This window comes from Lemur catta, chromosome 2, assembly GCF_020740605.2.
Source record: "Lemur catta isolate mLemCat1 chromosome 2, mLemCat1.pri, whole genome shotgun sequence".
In the NCBI taxonomy this organism is placed as follows: Eukaryota; Metazoa; Chordata; class Mammalia; order Primates; family Lemuridae; genus Lemur; species Lemur catta.
This window is the reverse complement of record NC_059129.1, coordinates 86462200-86484494: the sequence shown is the minus strand read 5'-3', so window position 1 is coordinate 86484494 and position 22295 is coordinate 86462200. Positions and strand designations below refer to the sequence as shown.

General features: G+C 41.2%; 1 long non-coding RNA gene across 1 annotated transcript in view; it reads left to right on the top strand.

Annotated features, from left to right (window-relative positions):
* The window catches only part of LOC123633075, a 181040-nt gene that overhangs the window by 70234 nt on the left and 88511 nt on the right, over window positions 1–22295 (top strand). Inside the window, exon 2 of the long non-coding RNA XR_006733540.1 lies at window positions 10559–10671. This is a non-coding gene — a long non-coding RNA (uncharacterized LOC123633075). The remainder of the gene's footprint in view (window positions 1–10558; window positions 10672–22295) is intronic.

Here is a 22295-nt window from a genome sequence, read left to right as displayed (position 1 = left end):
GTTCCAGTAGCGGTAAACTACCAACGGGCTGGTTTATAGAAAATGAGTTTGCTCTGTGATGTAATACAAGTTTGCTTTGTCCTGACGCCAGCATGACACTGAAGCAGCAGGGGAGGGCCAAGAGGAAAATTGGAACCGGGCTCTTGGTTAATGGTTTCCAGAGATTATTTAGCAGGACTTTGAGTGGAGGGAGGAAAGTGGGAGATGGTGGAGAATTGCTTGGAGGTGCACCATAATTGTGGTAGGTGAAATAAAGTCATTACTTTGGTTTCCTTGCTCAAGAAGAATTGAGCAATGACTTTGAAATGCCAAGTAAGGTATCATTTTTCCCTACCACAGTATTTATTTTCCTTTAGCTTCTGGGGCATTAAAAAAAAAAAAAAAAGCCTGGGTTTTACATCATGGCAGACAGTATTAACATTAGTGAATCAGTTTTGTTTACTGTTTATACCACAAGCCTTTAAAACATTCCATTAAAAAATTGTCTCCTGTTCATTCATGAAATTCTTCTCTTTCTTCTTCAGATTTGCTTACATGCAATAGCTGTGCTTAGATGGGGATTTTTTTTCTTCCTTTGCTGGAATAAAAGAGCTCAAAGAGAATGATGACTGGGTTATCTCAATGTACATTCTTGCACCAAATGTAATGCAAGTGTGCCATGAGAGAATAGGGAATATTTGGAAACGGGAACAGAAAATTATAAATGGGGAGCATTTCAAAATATGCACCATGATCATTTTCATTATGATGCATTTCTGCAGTTCTGTATTTATTTACAACCCTACTGTGCAGCTGGGTTTTTTTTAGCCACCCTAGAATGTAGGTCAACATCACCATAGTTCCTCATATTTTGTTGGTATTTTAAAAGTTGAAACATTTTACCATTTTTTTCCAGACCTAGATATACTTAGGTTACACGGACAGTTTTAGTAATCACGGAACTTAGCTCGTAAAATCTTTCTGTTTATAGTCACCACTGAATTTTGATAGTTGGCACTCAGATCACACCCTGACCTGGAATAAACGAGGCACTCACAACATTGCTGATAATACAGTCTCACACTGAAGCTGCTTCACTTTTTCCCAGGCAACTCTGATAATCTTATTCTGCGTAGTTACAGGGCAGCTTTCATTTATTGTACTTGGGGAGAGCATTGGTAAATTTTTATGGTTGTTAATTGTGTGCATTTTGGAGTCCCCAGACTCTGCGATATCAACATTATTTAATGTGATTATGAGTTGGCATTACTTTAAATCTATCCATATCCTTGAGTGTTTCCTCTGCATCAGGGTTTCTCAGTCTCAGCACGATTTGACATTTTGGACCAGATCATTCTTTATTCTGGGGGCTGTCTTGTGCATAGTAGGTGGCATCCTGGCCTCTACACACTAAACGCCCGTAGTGCCCTCTCCCAGTCATGACAACCAAAGATGTCTCCACACATTGCCAGAAGTCCCCTGGGAGGCAAAGTCAGCCTGGCTCAGAACGACTGTTCTACATTCTTGCTGTGGTTTAGAAGTTCACCCTCTACCTCATGAGCCAGCCACTTGGTTACTTATAAGATTGAATTAAAGGATATAAAATAATGTTTTACCTCCTGCCATTTTAAGGGATAATCCCAAGTTAGGTAAAGTTTTTCAAGGTGCAGGCAAGAGTATTTTAGGGAGAAATTTCCCACCAGAAGACTTGGAGTTTTGTTATCGCAGAACAACCTCTTGCAATTCTGGCCTTCGCAGGTGGAACCCTTAAAGGCTGCATTATAGCGACTTTCCCAGAGCTGTTCAATAGGAAATGGCCCTGCTTTCTGAACCTAGGGATGTTGACATTAGCAGAAAGGGAACTTTGCATCAGGGACCCAAATAAACAGCCTAGGCCCCAAGCTCACTGCCTTTCTATCCAGCCCCAGAAAGGGGGAAAAGCAGCGGTGACAGTTCTTTCTTGGGAGCACAGCCGACTTCCTCCCCATCCCAGTGGCTGTGGTCTCGGAAGCTGGAACTCTCGTTAACAAGGAATGTGGAGCTTTCCACAGGCTAAGGCAGGCATAAATTTCCTCTGTTTGTTTTGTGAGGACTAGTGTGGACTGCTGTAATGAGATCAGAGGAGACCCCAGGGTCGGCTGCTGGAGCCGGTTTCTGTGGCTGTTCTCTTGGCTGTTTGCTGTTGGAGAATGCAGCGACTCCCTGCAGACCACGGTTGTGATGTGGTGAGGTGGCTGTGCCCTTGTTGCATTTCTTGCCGCCTTTGCTTCTCTCATTCTACCAAAACATCAGTGTGCAGTCATCCACTTCTAAATCATGGAAAAGTTAACAGGAGGCAGATTCCTTTCCACAGAGCTGAGGACAGACTTAGTTGTGTGTGAAGAGTGCGGCCTTGAGCAGGAAGGTGACCGGCTTCCTTGGGGTGACTTCCTGGACTGCTGATGCTGGCTGGAGGTAGGTTTTTCACGGCCTGGGCTGCCCATAAGCCCTTTCTTACTCAGTGCCACTCTGTTATGAGGACGAGATAAAGGGCAAGTCACAGCAATATAGCTTATGCTGAAAAGAATGTATTTCTGGCTGTAGCCTAAATGGCAGCTAAATGGCTACATATGGGACCTAAATGGAGCAGAACTGAGTTTAGGGAACCCCATACTGGACCTTTCTGGCAGAACAGTGTACTGAGCTGATGCAGCCTGGCCCACTTCTGACCACCCACCCCAAAAATCCTAAGGTATATTGGATAAAATAAGAATATATTTTTGGGTACATGTAAGTTTTAAAGCAGGAAAGGGAAACTCTCAGGTGCCAGAAGACATTGAGTGTTTCGGACCTGGCTGTAGGCTCTAGAATCTAGGGGTTTTGGGGTTTATACCCACACAGGAACTTTTGTGAAAAGAGGGCAAGAAGAATTCCCCCCCTAGAGAATTTGAACATATGTGTCTGGGCGAGGAGCAGGGGAAGGAAACGCAACCTCGCTGTTGGAGTGGTCATGGGGTCTGCAGTTACACTACCTGCGTGGTGGGGGAACTTTAGCTATTTTGATCCAGAAACTGGTTTGAGAGCATTGAAAACCCTGAGCCCTGGGACAAGCAAACACTAGATCCCCGTGGAGAGGTTTAACAATCCAGGACGTGGTTCTTCCTCCGAAAGTGCAAGCCACACTCAGGGGAAGCTGGTAATGAAAAGTACAGAATCTGAGCCCTGGGAAAGCAGAGGTTAACAGCGAGTCCCTGCGATTGCTTTCCACCAGGGCCCGTCATGCCGAATAGAGCTTTCTTCTGGGGGTTAATGAAAGTTTCCTCCTAGAGGAACAAGGCATCAGACCCACTCTGGCTTACTAAGCAGATGAGTTTCCTTTGTAAGCACTAACCCCTGTTCAGGTGACCATTCTCATTACAGCTTGTCCTCAAGGTCTTCTTGAGAATATTTAAATTCCTTAATTGGAAACCTTTTATTGGAGAGATAGCTGGTCCTTTTAAGCTTCATTAAAGAGATACCTTCCTAGTAATTTCCCTTGTCACTGCTTCCATTTCAGTGGGTCATTCTGAAGCAACCCATTAGGCTGTCTGTTGAGGTTTTTCAGTTTCCCACCAAATCATAGGAAATGTGTTTGTCTGAGTGATGCGGCAACCCCTCCCCCCACCCTTGGGAGAGGGCAGCTGAAATTGTTTGGAGGACTCTGGGATTCTTTTAGCATAAAATCAAAGAAACCCAGGTAAGTAGTAAGGCATGGTTGATACACCTTTGTCCTAGATGAATAATTCATAATTCAGCCTTCGCAATCCGAAGTAGACAAATGGGTCAGGAGTTGCCTAGAACAGCCACCATATACTCCCCACGTAGTTACATGCACCACTGGCAAACATGAGTTGACTATACTAAAATTAAAGCATGATTCCTTAATTTATCAAGAATGTGATGAAATCTCTTGTGTTTGTTTTCTTCTGAGGCATGCAAAGACTGATGTTGCTAGTTGTACCTAGAGAGTGCTTTGCTGGCCTTGAAGTGATACCATGCTTCTTAAGAAAACAACTCTTTAGTATTTTATTCTTAATTTGGATTTCTAAAATATTTAACCTCAAAATATTCTGGCCAAGTGAGAAGTAGATATAGATATTGACATTAAAGTATTAGAAGAGGATAGAATGAAAGGAAATAGGCTCAACTGGTGCCAGATTTAAGGAAGATCTTCCTAAACATCATAATTAGATTTGGGATATATTGAGTGCCTACTGTGTGTAAGGCAGGGGGATGGGTGCTGGGTATTTGGGTACTAGTACGAAACAGGCAAGATCTGTTCTCTTGTAATGCTTATAATCCAGCAGGATAATTGCGAGGTAACCACCTCCCTCCAATTTAAGGCAGAATGAGGTTGTGTTGAATAGTGTTGGGGGAACAGGAAGAGGAAAGGAAGGGCCTCATCTTCTTTAAGCACTATATGCCAAGTAGTCGTCTTTTCGTGTTGCTCCATTTAATCCCGGAAACGATCTCAGGAGACATAAAGAATTTTCCTGGCCAGGTGCTGTGGCTTATCTCTGTAATCCCAACACTTTGGGAGGCCAAGGTGGGAGGATCACTTGAGGCCAGGAGTTTAAGACCAGCCTGAGCAAGAGCAAGACCCGTCTCTACAAAAAAAAAAAATTAGCTGGGTGTGCTGGCACTCGCTTGTAGTCCCAGCTACTCGGGAGGCTGAGGCAGGAGGATTGCTTGAGCCCAAGAGTTCAAGGCTGCAGTGAGCTATGATGATGCCACTGCACTCTAGCCTGGGTGACAGAGCTGGATTCCTCCCCCTAACCCACCTCCACCCCTAATTTTAGGATTTTAGGGATAAAGGGACAGAGACTCAGAGAGGGTCAGTATCTTGCCAGAAATCACACACCAAAGAGGTAGAGTTGATATTCAAACCATGGGATTTCATTCCTGACCCCTGCATTGCCCACTCTTTCCCCCAGCCCACCCCCCCCAATGCTTGGCCCTGGAGGCAGTTTTGGAGTTTCCACCCCTAGAGATTTAAAGGAACAAAGAATCCCTTGACTGACATGAAAGGTATACAATAGAAGACCCAAACTGGCCAACCAAATCCAACTCCTACAGGATTTCCAAAGTATTAGCCTAAATTGCCAATATTAAAAAAGCAAACTCTACATAATCTCTCAATCTCTTTGTTGATTATCAGAGCTCTAGGCACATGTGGCTTGTTCCGACTTTGCTGGAGCTAGAAGGCAAGCACCCCCTACCCCCCAGTGTCTTCTCAGGCCTGACCATTTGCTCATCTCATTCTTTCTTAACCCTGTGGGCATCTGAATTTATGACCCCTGGTTTAGATAGTCATCCAGGCAAGAGAAGTGGGCTGGCCCAAGTAACCTCTAGGGGGCTCTTCCGTATTGTGCCTTTAAACGGAGAAAGTCCAAAATCACTGGGAGACTGAGATTGACTTTTTGTAGTGATATCCGTGAATCTAAATATCCTGACTTACGATTTGTCTAAGTATGGGAAATCCCTAGCCCATGTGCCCAAAATGGCACCCTTGGCCCTTTAACTGGCCTCTATTCCTCCTGGTGTGGCTCTCGGACCATTTTGTTGTTGTTTTTGTTACTAGCAGTGTGTCTCTCCTTCATAATTTATAACCCTCTTGTTTCCTCTTCTTTATCACAATTTCCTGTTGAACCACAACTCATATACTAGTTAAAATTTCGCAATATTAATTTTCAAATCACCTAGCCTATCCTTGGGGAAGAAGGCCTTTGGTGATGCTCTGTGGGAAGATGCGCTCATCCTTCTGGCTTAGGAGGTATGTTTTCCATGATATGCTTGAAGGTAGGGCCCAGGGAAGCAAAGCAGAATGGCAGACATTGTCCCTGCTCTTGGGGTGGAACTGTGTTCTCATGTGTTTGCTGCCTCAGTGTCGGGATGGCAGGGACACCAAAGTCCTGAAGAACCCGAGCCCACGTCTGCTGTAGCTTTGAGGATGGAGAAGCACCTGTAGGAAGCTCCTCAGGCTGCTCTGCTCCGTTCCTCCTGCCTCTTCTTTAGGAAGAAAGGAATGAGCCAGCCGCTTGAGAGGTGTGTGTGCATTTGGGGCAGGGAACAGGGGTCAGTTTGTTCCTTTGCCTTTGGATTCTTTAACCCCAGCACCAGGCTTCAGCCTCCCTCTTGTCAAAGGGAGAGATTAGACTCTCTGTAATAAAGTGGCCTTACATTTATTCAGTCTTGAACAAGGATTCCAGTTGAAGGTTGTCAGTACTTAACTTCAGAGACATGTAAATTTCTCCAACCCTAAATTAGGGCTATTTCTCTCACCTGTTCATTTGATCTCCCAAGCTACTAAGTCCTAGATTTTACAGCATTTCCTCTAGACTCCGAAGCCTGCTCATCTTGTTATTACTTTACTTTTTCCTTCCCTGCAAGCTCTCAGGTCTGGCGTTAGTCCTTTGCTCCAGCCCCCTGCTTAAGGGGCTGTGTGTGATGGTGGGAAGGGAAGGGATAAGAATCCATTCCACAGACTGGCCTCAGGGTGCAATATAACTAAATGCTGGCAAGACCTTTAACACTGTGAGGAGTGACCTGCCTGCTCTTATTGGCCCATCTCCCATAGGAGTTCCTGAGCTACCCAACTTTGAGATATGTTACAAAAGGCTTCTAGAATGAACATCTTAGAAGGGAGTCCAGGCCAGGCGGAGTGGCTCATGCCTTTAATCCCAGCACTCTGGGAGGCCGAGGCAGGAGGATCACATGAGGCCAGGAGTTTGAGACCAGCCTGAGCAACATAGTGAGACCCCATCTCTATAAAAAATAGAAAAATCAGCTGGGCATGGTAGTGTGCCCCTGTATCCCAGCTACTCAGGAGGCTGAGGCAGGAGGATCACTTGAGCCCAGCCCAGGAGTTTGAGGGCAGTGAGCTGTGATGATGCCACTGCACCCTAGCTGGGGTGATAGAGCAAGAGCCTGTCTCAAAAAAAAAGGGGAGTGGGGTGGGGTAGGGAGTTGGAGTGGGGAGAAAATCCCAACTCATCATATTCCATTCTATATTGGTTATAAATACTTATCGCATTTTCAAGGGCCTAGACACAACACACACAAAAATAGCCGTTGACACTTTGAAGCTTCTCTTTAAAGTAAGGAAGATAGAATAAAGTGGGCTTATGCTGTTCTCACCATACCTCACATTAGCAGTGATCCAGGTAAAATAGGCTTCTCTCTGTGGTAGGTGGCGGTTGATGATAAATAAATAGTGGTGAAACAGGTAGGTCCAGTCTTAAGTTTACTGCAGCTCCCACTTGCTGACGCTGAGCCATGAGAGTATATAAACCTAGAGAAGCCATAGGATGTGGAATTGTCACCAGGAGCCTGAATCTCTGGCTCTCTTCTGTAGTGAGGACCTGGCTGGTGAAGGGCACTTGGCCATATTACCAAACCTGTGTTTGGGTGTCCTTGTTTGCTCACCTTCCCTTTGATTTCCTCTTTTCATTTCTCTCTTTCTTCTTCTTACACTTTCTCTGTCTCCACCTTTCTGCTTACACACACTTCTTCTACCCACCTGAAAAGTTGAATTACATTTTATTAACCTCTTAGAAGCCTAAGGTTGACCACAGGCTTTTGTTGCCCATTGAACCAACTCTGTTAGGATCCACTGAGTGGAAGTTACACATTGGCTTATGGGTTTGATATTCTCAAGGCACCCTTTAAAGGCATCTCTACTTTCCTTTTGTTCGGTACTGGAAGAATCCAACTTCTTAAAAGATTCAAAAGAAACATCAAATAATAGAATACAAAAAAATCCTTCCTTCCACCATGGTAACTCAGGTATCTTTACCTCTAATGCTTTATATTTAAGCTGCAGTCTCTTTCTAAGCTGTAGATTTCTCTAAGCTCCTTCATAAACTGAATGGGTTGCAAAACAACCAGGTTTTCTCTCTTTCAAAGGAGATGGAAAGTACTTGATAGAACAAGGCCAGTCTTTCTGCTTGCTGTCCAGAAGCAAACTGACCCAGTTTCTAAAACTATCTCTGTTCACTAAAGTATTTTCTGTTATTGGTGGTCTTTGATGTGTGTGTGTGTTTTATTGGAGGGGGGTTGTGTTTGTTGTATTTGTGGTCTTTGTACATACTTTAATTCCATAGTATCTTGAAATAAAATCCCTTCTAGCCCAGGGTCTCCTGCTGACTATGGCATAACCAAGGAGAATTCTTTCACTTGTCTGTATCTGATTTCCTAATTAGGAAAACTACCACTCAGATTGATATTACTATTAAATGGGAGTGTTAGTATAAAAGAGCATCATACAGTTTTGAGTACTATACAGCTGTGTGATATTCTTAATAACATTTGTAAAAGATTTATAACCCTGGCATTAAAAGATTTTCCTTTTTTAAAAACCCCAAAGGTAGTCTACAATAATTATCAACATTGTTTTTAAGAGTCTCTATCATCCTAGGCTCTGTGAATGAAAGCAAAGGAAAAAAATCTATTCATAATATTTATTAAGAACTTTCTATTTGACTAATATTTCCCTCAGAGGGTTTTAGTCTAACTTGGTTGTAGAACAACATAAAAGAAAATGACACAGAAACACTTGTGGTAGGGGGAGGGGGGGTCCTATAATCAGTTCAGTGCAAACTATATAGCCTCCTTCTGAGGGAATGGGGACTGTGGCATGATTGGGGCTGGGTGGGCCTCCTCAGGGAAATTATGTTCAAGAATCCTTGTCTGTTACGATCTTCCAGTGCCCACCTTTCCTGTGTTGATACCCGTGTGTACATGTGAGTGGAATTGTGACAATAGGCATCTCTGCAAGGCATTTGGACAAGCTTTCCAGTGAAGTGCTAGGCTATAGATTTTAAATGGATCAGTACATATAGTAAAAAGGAAACAACACGTATAGAGTTCTACTTTAAAACTTAGCAGTTTATTAGCATCTGCTTCTGGAAATTCAAAGAGTGAAACTTACATGTGTAATTTTTTTCAGTCAGTATAAGATCAATTAGAATTAGATATTGAATTTTCTTGACTTTGAACCCATGATTACACAGGCATCATGTATGTGTGGAGATGTTGGGGTATATTGATGCTACAAAGTTGGAATTCCAGGGTCTCTCCATGTTGTACATCATCGTTAAAATATGCTATTGCTATGACTGAATGTGGTATTTTCTTTGGAATCTTTGTCTCAAATAGCCAGGGAATGATTTGCAATTTCCTCTCTCTATTTTCTGATTTGTAAAAAGAATGTAATAATATTATATTCACAAAATAGTAATGTGTGGGAGCAGGAGTTTATCTTTTGAAAATGTAAATTGCAAAATTATTTTCTTAACAGTGAAAGATGTTAATGTGGGAAATACATCTTTGGACTTCTCTGTGTCCTGGACTCAGCAGATGCGTCATTCTCCAACAGACAAAGGCTGATCCCTAAGGACTAAAGATGGTTATGGTGGGATAGTGGGATTATGAGTACCTTTACCCTTTCTTGTTGAACATATTGTATATTATTATATTATGATTAAAAATAATGCATTTATTTTTAAAAGCACTGCAATTCCAGTTAAACCTCCAATTCCACTTTTTATAGAAAGGTTCAGATAAATCCTCCCTAGATGCAACTTGAAAAAGTAACTCACAAATCAGGTGATTATAAGGAACCTTACAATGTTTTGTTCTCTCAAATCCACCTGTAAACACCTTATAAAGGAAAAGACTACAAATCTATTTAAGTGGTTGAAGTAATTTTCCATTTTTCCTTAATATTTGACAAATTAAGAACCCTGAACCATACAATAAACTCTTTTACTCTAAAATGTAGTTCAAATGGATCAAAAACTCTACCTGAAGAACCAATAGCAAAGAACCTGATTCTGTTTTGGGAGGACTGGGATCATTTGGTTCATTTGGCCCATGGAAAATTGACCTCCTGGATTCCCTTGTGGTACACTGCCTCCCACGAAGCTCTGTGGAAGGTTCTACCTGTTGAGCCCTGGAAGTGATAGTCAGGCTCCAGTGTTTGCCTTTCTGTTCCTTTGTTCCTCCCGGGGAGCAGGGGAAGGCACTGAGGTCTGGCACACAGGGGTGCTACTCACATGCTAGTTTCTTTCTTTTCCTAAAGAGGTCAAAGCCCATAAAGTCATTGGCCTCTCTGATTTATTGATCACTAAGTCCCTAGTACCCAGCCCCTTGTAAGTGTTCAAAAAATAGTTATTGAATGAATGAGTGTTCTTGTCCCTGTGTTTCTGCAGTCACTCTAAGCATGTAATATCTAGCTTTCTCTTGGCCACTGACATGCCCATTGCCCAGTGTCATGCCTCAAGACCTGATTTGACTCTAAATCTGCACTGTCCAGTATAGTAGCCACTAACCACATGTGGCTATTTAAATTCAATTAAAATTACATAAAATTAAAAATTTAGCCTTCAGTTCACTAGCCACATTTCAAGTACTCAGTAGCCACACCTGGCTAGTGGCTTCCATATTGGCGAGAGCAGACTTGAATCCTTGCCATTGTGGCAGCAAGTTCCACTGGACACAGGACTGCTCTGTGCCGTCCTGAGCACCAGCTAATGAATTTCTTCTTCGTTTGTGTTCACAGTGCAGCTGACTGCTTCCGAAAGTGAGGGCTCCAGGAGCGAGGGGAATCTTCAGGAGCTGCCTCGAATTGTGACATGTCTGATCCCTTGCTCCCATCCCTGCAGCATGAACAAGGTAAGAGGTACTTTGGGGAGTCAGCACTTGTATGTTCTTTATGGTACCATGATTTTCCTGTGTACATAATGTGTTTCCACGGTGTGAGGACGTTGCTTCTCCTGCCAGAAGCAGTCCAGAGGTTGGAGAGCTGTACATATGACCCCGGTAAGCAGGAGGGGCACACAGGAGCAGGATCATAGGAGCTGGTGGCCACCGTGTGGTTGTGTAGTCCTGCAGAGGTGTCATTTATGTTTGCCAGAGGCCTCTGAATGGCTGAAATATTGGTTTTTAGTATACCTGCATTGTCATGAGTATCGGAAGATTAAGTCTCTGGGGCCAGACTTCCTGGGATTGAATATCGGCTCTTCCACGTGCTAGCTTCAGTGACCTTGGGCAAATGGCTTAACTTCTTGGTGCCTCAGTTTCCCCATCTGTAAAATGCTAATAACAAAGGTACCTACCTCACAGGATTTTTAAGGATGAAATGAGTGAATGTGTCTACCAGTGCTTAATATAGTGCCTGTCCACATTATAAGCGCTTGATAAATGTGTGTTGCTGTTGCTTTTGGTGTTGGGGACACTATTGTTCCTCAGACATAGTTGCAAGAGAGTCTAAAGTGCATCTGCAACATTTCCATTTATTTCCTGATTAATTCAGTGAGCAAAAATTGATTACCAGGTGGGCACTCTGGGGATAAACAATGAATAAGGCTTTGTTCATGCTTTCAGTAGACTATTTTGAGGAGATAATGGCTAGTGTTCTAATGAGGTATGTTCCAGAAGCTCTGGAAGCACAGAAGAAGGAACATCCAACTCTGGGGAATCTGGGAAGGACAATGCAGAGAAGGTGACATTTTGAGTTGGATTATGGGCAATCCATGGTGGTATCCTGGACAGAGAAGGTAGAGCAAAGCATTCTAGGTAAAGGAAACAGCTTGTGTTTAGGCACAAAAGCATATAAGAAAGTTTGGCATGTTTAGATAATGACAAAGAGTTTGGTTATGGCTGGAGCAGGGTTTTCAACCTTGACACCTGACATTTGGACCAGGTAATTCTTTGTAGTGAGAGACTGTCTTCTGCACTGCAGGATTTTTAGTAGCATTCTCTTACCCGCCTCCCCCCACACACTCTAGTTGTGACAATTGAAAATGTCTCCAGATATTGCCCCATGTCTCTTGGGGAGACAAAATTATCCCCTGATGGAAAACTACTACACTAGTGGAAGGTGGCCAGATATGAGCCCGGAGAAGGAGGCAAGGGCCAGATCCTTCAAGCCACTGAAGGATTGAAAACAGAAAAGAGACATTTCCAGAGGCCTGCAAAAACAGGTGTATTATTGCATTATCCATGGGTATGGCAGAGTTGGACAGCACTTTTAGATGATTTTGTCTTGAAAAGCTAGTATGGAATTCTTGGATTTTAGAAAGCCCACGTTAACTTGTTGAGATCATTTTACTAAGGACCCCTTTCCAGTGGTGATTTTTCTCATGGCCATTTGCTCGGCCTTCTCAAGAGCAGAAGGGGCCATGGGCTGCCTCAGTGCTTGGAGGATGCTGGAAAAGGCCTCTGTGCACTTGCCCTTGTTCCCTATATTGAAGTTTTATGGGAGACTGTAGCTGCTTTATCCTATGTGAAGAGACCAGGACAAAAACAAGCAATTGTTTTTGAGAGGTTCTCGTTTGGCTGAGCCAAGCCAAAGAGAAAGAAACTTTGTGCTAAGTTTTCTGCCCCACCCTCCACACCCCACCCCAGCTTAAATACTTAGCTTTAAGCAGTCCTTGAGAAGTGAGCTTTTGGAGTACTGGAAGGTGGGCAGGTGTTCTGCCAGGGTCGTGCCTGAAGGAGGGAGTAGGAGAGGTGATCTGTGGTTGCAAACCTTGACTTCTCTGAATATTATTTAGAGTTTGGTATACTGAGAAGCTAGGACAACTCTTGGGTCATCTCTGACCAGCAAGCACAGTTTGCTGTGACAGCTCTGCCCTAAGTTTCTCCTGGGCAACTGAGGAGTGGATGTCATGGATTCACTGTCAACACACAGCTGGGAACCAGACTCCGCAGAAATTTCAGGTGTCTCAGTAGGTGTGTCTGTTGCTTGGAAAGTTATGTTCTGCCTGAGTGGCCCTGTAAGTGCTTTATTTTATTGTAATGGAAAGTAGTGGTTAAACTTGATGTGTTACCTTTTTATAGGTCAGCATTTTTCTTATGGTTTTCTTGGCATAAGACAAAGAATAGGTCACTCTCTGGGGAGGAAATAGCTCTTCTCAGCACAAATAAAACTAGAGCATCATCTCATCAATTAGGGTGTGTAAGTTAGAATGTTGGAAATACTGTTATGGGTGTGACGGATGTTCTAAGTGGATTTGTTCCTAGAAAGTTGGAGATACTTGAATTGCGTGTTCTCCTCTTCCTTGGACACACACTTCAAATACTCCTGAACCCCAGGTAGCTGATGGGACACTTTAGTTAGGGAGGTGTCAGGGTGGCCACAGCGTTCTAGGGTCCTTTGTTATTCCTGTGAAGTGCCAGGGCGATGCTGATGCCAGTTAGGCATTGGTAGCTTTCTTTTGGGTCAATCAGGAGATCCCTGCGGAAAACAGGAATGCCCTGACCCCCATGGTACCAAAGGATTGGCAGTTTGTCTTACTAATTTAACAGATCTAACTTGATAGCCAATGTACTTCTGTCCCCTAGATAGGGCCTTCATTTCTCACAGTCTCGAACTGCTGTCTGTGCCAGGGTTTGAGAAAACACCAGGAAGGGGTGCAGTTCTGGCCCTCGGGTAGCCAGTAGGTTGGTTTATTAGTGCTGGCAGAAAAGAGGGCAGTCTGGGCAAAAAGGCTTATCGTGAATCTGTTGTCATCCCTGAGGCCAGTGTACATGGAATATGTCAGTTGGATACTCGACTCATAAGGTTTATGCAGGGTGGACACCTCACATTTATTTACCCTTTTGCTATTGTGAACAGGCTTTCATGGTCATACATTCTGAGCCTTAGGTGTTAAAGAAATTGCGGGGCATATCTTTCCCCAGGAGACTCATTCCCCCTACCCCTCATGCAGACTTGAAGGCCAGCTTTCTAACTTGCCTGCATACATTCTTCAGATCTTTTTCTAAGAGCTGACTTTCCAGTCTGCATATTCATCAAAAACTTAATAATTAGGATTTAACTTTTAAATTTTGTCAAAAGTCTTCATTCTTTCTACTTTCTTGGTTAGTTGCTTGTTAATATGTGTAAATATATATTAATATTATAGATATTATAAATTTTTGCTATTCAGAAGGATTAATGTTTTGAGTTTTATCTGTGTTACCTGTATGTTCTTATGCTGTAAAGAGAGGATTTTAGTGTGTTGCTTAAAAAGAAAATCATAGCCAAATGGGAGTCAAATTGGACAGGATGGGATTTTGTAGAGACCACCCGGGCAGTGTGATGAGCAGTCAGCGCATACCACTAGGTAAGTTCACAAAGCCACCCCGGCGAGAGCGGTGTTCTGCTATTCCAAGATCTGTCATCCTTAGCAGTGACCTTGGGATTATGATCCTTCACTCTCTCCCTCATGCTCATTGTTTTTATGAAGGGTTGTTACATTCTCTTCTCTGCCTGGAATTTATGAGGACACTCCAGCTGATTGAAAAATAATTGATTTTTCCATTGTTACACAAAATGACCCTCTCCCTTCCCCAGCAGTGAAAAAAGAATCTTCTTGAGAACGGCTTCTTCCTTGTTATGTTCAAATAACGCCAGATCTGATTTTTATTGCTTTGGTCAAATGCCAGAGCATCAAATGAAATAAAGTAGTGCCTCTTATCTCTTCTGGTGTGTGGATGCCACTGTTTTGCTTAATTATCTGCCCAACAGAATTTTTTCTCTGAATATTTTCCAGTATTTAGCACCACATCTAACTGTGCCAGGTTTGAGGCAGTTTCACGTTTACACTCAGATCAATTTCACTGTTGTCAACTAAAAAGTAAAACTGAAATTTATTTTCTGCCTTTGTTTAGAGTTTTTCGTACTTTGCACCTCCTCAGTATGAAGCAATGAAGTCCAAGATTTATTCCCCCTGGTTCTCCTACCCCAAACCCAGCACATACATAGCTCTACTAGGTAAGATTACCCACTCCCCCAACACGTATTTATCAGGTGCACACCAGGTGCCACACACTGTGCTTAAAATAAATGCATCAGTGAGTAAAACAAAGGTCTTTGCTACCTGAAGCTTCTATTTAGGCAAAGGTGAGGAAAGTCATCACATCCAGAGATTTCATATTTAAATATAAACCAAATGTTCAAACTTTTAACTTCTGCTTGAAGAGCAAGTTAACAGGGATACTAGATGCAGTATAAGGAATTGGGGAATAATAAACATATAAGATATCAGGCCAGGCTCATGCCTGTAATCACAGCAGTTTGAGAGGCTGAGGCAGGAGGACTGCTTGATGCCAGGAGTTCGAAACCAACCTGAGTAACATAGCAAGACCCCATCTCTACAAAAAATAAAAAAAAATAGCTGAGTGTGGTGGTGCATATCTGTAGTACCAACTATTTGGGAGGCCGAAGTGAGAGGATCACTTGACCTCAAGAATTTGAGGTTACAGTGAGCTATGATCATGCCACTGTACTGCAGCCTGGACAACAGAGCAAGACCCTATCTCTAAAAAATAAAAATAAAAATAAATAAAAAATAAACATATACGATCTCTTTCCTCCCCTTTTTAGGACACTCTCAGTGGATCATTTCACCAGAGGTCCAATCTGTATTTGATAACCCTCAACTGTCCTTTTTCTAAGTCCTCCTTGTGGCAGACTTTGAAGAGCTATTACACAGTTGAAAAACTAATGACATGGAGGAAGTTATAAGTAAAAATTAAATGATTTTACAATAAGGAAGGCCCTATTGTTAATAATTTCTAGAGGCAGAAATTATAAAGGAAAATAATATATTTAAATATGTAAAACTTCAAAATTTCTCTGCATCAAAAGACATTCTGAACTATTCTAAAAGACAAAAGACAAGCTGGGGCAGTATTTTCATATATATGACAGAGTTAACTTAGCTAATTTATTAAGAGGTCATACAAATTAACATAGATTATTAAGGTAAAGGTGATTACACTGATAGAAAATAGGCAAAGAACACAAAGATAAGACCAATAAAGGGAGAAATATGATCAATGAATAACATATAAGAAAATATTCAACATCAGCAGTAAACAAAGAAATGCAAATAAAAATGCTGAGATGGTATTTTCCACCGATACGATTGATGAGGATTTATAAAATTTACTCAGCAAAGGTGAGAATTGGGAACATTAGACTTTCTCATACACAGTTAATGAAAGAGCACATTTCTCAGGGGGACTTAATGTGTATCAAAGCCTGAAAGTGCACATCCCTTTTGACCCAGAAATTCCATTTCTAAAACATTAACTCAAAGAAAATTGCCATGGATGTGTGTAAAAATTTAGCTAAGATGTTCATTACAGTATTCTTAAAATAGTAACCACGGTACAACCAAAAATGCCAAGGAGGGGATGAAGGAATATTTAATGACATAAAAAGGTGTTCCAAATAAGTTGTGAAGAAGGCAAGTGATTTAACAGTATGTGAAGTTTGATTATTATTTCATTTTTTTAGAAAGGTACATATATGCATGCAGCAAAAAGATTACAGAGGTACATCGAAATGTAGAGTAGTAGCTTCACTTTGCTTGTATGTTCCAAATTTTCTTTAGCAATGTGTATTTTTATACTAAAAATAATATTTTAAAGTAAAAGACACTAAATTATCTTTAAATATGAACTTTACTGTATTTAAAAAATATGTATGATAAAAAGACTGGAAGGATAGTGCCCAGAATGTTGACAGGGTTTTTCTCAGAGAGGAAGTACATAGAACACATTTGTTTCTTTTTAAAAACAAAACAAAACAAAAGGTTTTCTGTATTTTCAACTCTTCTACAATAAGCCTTTGTGTGTTTCATGAATCAGAAAAAAACAAACATTTAAAAACAAATACTATTTTAGCTGTTTTGCACTTGAGGTGCCACTGGATGAAGATATTTAGCAGACACATTGGAAAGAGAGAGAGTGATTAGTCAAAACAGATTTGGACTTGGGAGTCATTCTGTTTGGCATGTTACCAGGAAGGAGCATTTTAATGTACTAACGGTTTGGGGCAGTAGTTAATAGAGAAATATTCTGGAAAAATATGCTATCCTTTGATTCAGTGGCTCAATCTTTTTTATTTTTTAAGGACATGACATCCTCTTGTCAGCGTTGGGTCATTTCATTTACCCGTTCAAAGACACTGCTGATACGTACAAGGTTGAGCTAGGACTGTGGTTTGGGGACCTTTGCGGAGGCACCGTGGGGCTCTTTCAGGGGATCCACCTGCAAGATAAAGGCTATTTTTATAATAATAGTGACATATTATTTGCCTTTGTCACTTTTCCTGTCTCAGGTATACAGCACAGTGTTTCAAGAGACGACATGACATGCAGTGACTTCATCCCTGTAACAGCTCTTGGGATGTGTGCTTGTTTTCATGTTCTAAAACTTTCTCAGTTTTAACCTCCAACATGGTAAACATTGATAGAAATAACCCACATAACCATAGGCTCTTTAGGGTCTACAGTAATTTGTTAGCCCATAAAGGGGCCTTGAGACAAGAGTTTGAGAACCAGTGAGCTAGACTGTGCCTGTCTTACATGTGGCAAGCTTTGGTCTAACAAGAAGCTGTACCTGGGCCCTGGGCAATGAGAGACTCGGGACATTGTAGCTCTTCTGTTCTCAGCTTCTATGTCTTTAAGAAATAATTGCCCATAGCCCTTCTAAGACCTTCATTTTTATATTTGTGAGGCTAAAGGGAACATTGTTGGCACCAGGTCACTGTAGCACTTGTGTTGCGTGTGCATTGAACTCTGTCAAATGTGAGGTGTGTAGAAATGTTAAAGGCCAAGGTAGACCCCCAGACTCTGTCCCCATATGCCTTGCACTGGGAAATTCAGTGAAGTTTCAGGAAGAAAAAAGGAGTATAATTCTCTTTTGAGAGGTATGGGAGTGCAAATTTAAAATCCAACTGACCATGTGATCCCATAGATGGCCAATTTGGCATGAAGGAGGGAGAAGATAAATTTAAAAGAGTTAACTGAATATGTTTATGCTAATTTGTCTTTAAAATATGTGCATGTATATAACTTGTTTTGTATGTAAATACATATGAAACATACACATATCAGAGAATTGCTTCCTAAGTTAGGTAGAATTATCTCTTCACACAGTCATGTCGACTATGGAAGCTATAGAAATGCTTCTATTTCAGTCCTGTGGCTTCTCATTTCTGCTTAACCAGAAACACATCTCTGTTGGTTTCCTCTCATGTGCATGGATCACCTCCAAATCTCAGAGCAGCACATGGTGGGGCAGTAGTTGGTACCTACTTTTGTGAGATGCAGTCTTCATGGTCCAGGGCATATGTTGAAAATCTGAACCTTTCTCTACAGAGAATTTGAGCATCAGATGAGTCATTATTCTGGAGCACCTGGAAGTGAGCTCCAACCCTGAGACTCTGCACCCACTGCTGTGTCATGTGGACACACTGATGCCTTGTCTTGTGAAGGTATCATGTGGCCTGACTTAACAGCTCCTGACCATGTCAGAGAGTGAAGACGAATCCAAACAGGTAGGAGGTGAATTAAGGTTTCAGAGTAGAAAGGCTGGCCTTTTGATTTAAGACCATAATGACCCCAGAGGAGGAGAAAAGATGTTTTGACACGACTGTAATATCATTTCAAGTCCAAGGGGCCCAGTTGTGAATCATGATAAGTTCTTTGAAAGGTGGCTGTAGCTACTAACTATTAAACAGGTTTCACTTGAAGCACAGAACATACTCTGTCCCACTTTATTCTTTTTAGTGGTACTTTCACACATATTGTGATTGTTGGTTTTAGAATCTTTTTCATCCTTATATTGTGAGAATTTAAAGAGGAGTGCCTAGGATTTTATTGGTTAAAAAGGCTTTGCTTTTCCCCCCCCTAAACCAGCACACTGCCCCATGCCAACTTTCATGTGAGCTTTAACTGAATGTTGGCAGCACTGGTGGGCTCTTGTCCTACATCACCATATTGAACTAAGCCCACACAGTCGTGCAGCCTAAGCAGAGAGGCCCTTTGGACACTTGACGTGGGCTGCGACCTTTCTCTTTGAGGCTGTGGTTGCTGGGTCCCTGTAACAAAGAGGCTACTGGATTCTGGCCTTCGTGAATCAGGCAAAGGAATGCTTTTGTCTTCTTCCTCTAAGTCCTCAACTATGCCCTTTTCTGTCAATTAGTAGGCCTTAAGGGATACAATTAAGTTACATCCTATTTAGTTAACTGGTGATTGGAAAACATGATTATTTAGTTACTTGGTTAATCTGTGGTTTGTCCATCTTTAGAATATTAACAATTGACTCAATTTGTCTGACTTTGCAAATGTATCATCTCAAACAGTGGGACTGCTATGTGTGAAAGGAAATTTATAACAAATTGCTTTTCATCCAGTTTATTAATTTGAGTACCTAGCACTTTAGATATACTTTTTTCTCCCTTTTTTTGTGATATAGAGCCCTTATAATGTGTGGCTATTTGCTGATATTCTTTTCAACTTCCTATTATCTTTTGTCTTTGTAAAATAATCCTAACATTATTGTTTTCTATAAGATGTTTTCAGAGACCTCATATTGTGTTATAAAATTAGTAAATGTATTAGATGAAAAAAGAGATGCCTATTTAAAATATATAAAACTACGTAATTTGCAGAAATTCCTTAGTTAATGTTCAGGAGACACATATTTCTAGTCTCTTATAAATGACAGTGCTACTTTTAAATGAAAACATTTAGATTTGGCTAATCACAGCTCATATATTCTTCTGGTTTGTTTATTTGGTTTTCTTCTCCATTTTTTTTTTATGGAATAGTTTTATAACTTCTTACCACCCTCAGACTTTAATAAAGTAGCATTATCTTGAGAGGCTAGTCTCAATTAGATATAAATATAAGCAATTAATTAAGATAACCAACCCCAGCCAGAGACGTAAAGTGTCATCTCATGTCATAGTGATCAAGGAGCACCTGTTAATTAGAACAGTAGGAAAATGGAACAAGTTATGAGAGGAAAGTGTTGGGTTAAATTAGCAGTATCTGCGCCTCTTGTTTTTTATATCCAACCCATAAACAATTTGTTGTGACAGCTTTAGGCTGGGATTATGGCATTTTGGATGAGGTCTGATTATAGCTAAAAATAGACACGTGTATTGAAGATCAGTAAAGGAATATTAAACAATTGAAATTTTGTGAAAGACTGATGCTATTTCATTGTAATAATTTCCCCAAAGGCACATTAGTAATGCTGCTAAATACAGACTTTAATAGACTTTAATAATGTGTACTTTAGAGGCCTGATACACAAAGGAATAATGTATAAAACATTCATTATGGAAAATTGCTACCTTTTTTATTTAATAAGAAATCTGTTGAAACAAAACCATACACTGCCTATGGCATTTTGTTCCTGGGTATTAGCAGGCTAGAGAATAATTGCCACCTTCTTTTACATTTTTTTTTTTTACCTATTCTAATCAAGTTGCAATCATATTTTCTTATTTGTTCCATGAATGAAAATGGGGATTTAAAAAAAAAATACTTGCATTGGATGGACCCTTGTTCAAATTGTGGCCCAGCTTCTCATTACCTTTGTAATCTTGGGTAAGTTGCTTAACATCAAATTCTCTTTCTTCATTTGCAGACTGAGGATGGTTCTACTTATCTCACAAGGTGGTGGTATAAATAGGTTAAATGTTGATGCAGTGGCGTATACACATAATAGACACTCAATAAACATGTTATGATTACTTTCTACATCTGTTTCTCTTTATATTGCCTGTCTGTATGGAGGACTGTTGTGGGGGGTCAGGAAGGGGATCGAAAATGGGAAAAGGCAATTAGAAAGAAGCTTTAAGCAGCTCTGTAGCCGTGCCTTGCACTGGGTTTCAATTTGATGTTAATGTGCTGCTGCTGAGAGCCATGCTGTCGAAGAAGAGAGAAGAGTAAGAAGCAGATGCTCTTAGAAGAACAGTGGGGCATTTATCTCTTTTAATGAGATAACATCATTAGAGTGACAAAGTGCAGCGAATCGATACTCGAAATGGACTGGCGCTATCTTCCCAAAGTGCACTGATTGTGACACTTCACAGCCTTAGAATCCGCTGAATCACGAATTTTGTCTTATCTGTTATTAGAGCCACTGGCTTTGATCTCACAAAATAGAGCCACACCTTAGGGATCTCCAGAGGAACAGGAAAATGGACTAATTGGATAAATGAGAAAAATCTGAGATGATTTGTAAACTGCCCTGTAATCAGGGAACCTCGGAGAAAGGAGATTGGGCTCCTTTTTTCTTTGGACTTCTTTAAATGGCTACGCATTGTAACTCCTTCCCCTCCACCTGCTCTCCTCACTCTCTGCTTCTTGGTGTAACGTCAGAAACGCTAATCATGTCAGACTGTGACACTGACAGCCCTGACATTCACAACAAAGAGACAAGAAGGAGAGAGAGGAAGAGAGATGGGGGAGGGGGAGGTGATGAAAAGCAGCAGGGGAAGGATTTTTTTATTGCACATAAAATTCATAGCTGCAGAGTCACCAACATTCTGGACATATCATATCCAAGAAAAATCAAGGAAGGCACAAAAGTGAATTCTGATGGAGATTAAAATTGGGCTGGGGAGGTTTTGTGCCTCTGGTTTGTCCCTCTTCTTTTAGGTATCAGTGTGTAGCCTCTATTAGAATTACTGTGGCTATGATTTCTTCTTACCAAGATAAAAAAGGCATTTAAATTTTTTCCCCTTCCATTACTACAGTTTTTCTGTTTGAAACAAAGCAAAGTTAAACACGGATCTTACCAGGAAATGTGTGCTCTCTGAGGTTTTCCATTTTATTACCGGATTCTCATAGTTTAATCTCAACAATAGCCACTTCAGGAAAGAAGTCATTGGTGAGGGATGTTTTCTGACCATGACAAAGCTGAATGTCACGACAAAGCTGCTCAGTGTCATCCTTGGGCTGCCTCACCCTGAGCCTCTGCAGCACCTGCTTATGGTTGCCAGATGCAGGAAATGCTGATGTGACCTGTTACCTAACATTTTGCAGTGGGCTTCCAAATGCCTTTGAGATTTATCTCTCTCTCTCAGGCACTTTCTCCATTTGGAATTGTTCTGGTGAGTGGTCTCCGGTCTCGGTCTTGGATCAGGCATGACCTGGAAACCCGCTGCCACATCTCACATGTGTTTTGAATATAGATGCTGTGATCTAAATTGAGCTCTGAGCTCAGGCTGAATCATCCTGGCTTTTCTATAAACATGAGAATCCAGCTGCCAGCTCAGCTTTTGAGGTATTTTGAACTACAACTCTATGTCTTAGCTAGGACATCTGTCCTTTTATTTTTAATTCATGCAAGAAAAAAATTTAAAAAATGAAAAATTTACAGTATTTGTTCCATGTTAATTATCCTGTCATAAAAGGAGTACATTTTTTGTCTATATTCCAGGGCAGAAGGTGTTACAACATAGTAACTTCTCTTCAGATTGATTAAACATAATTTTAATT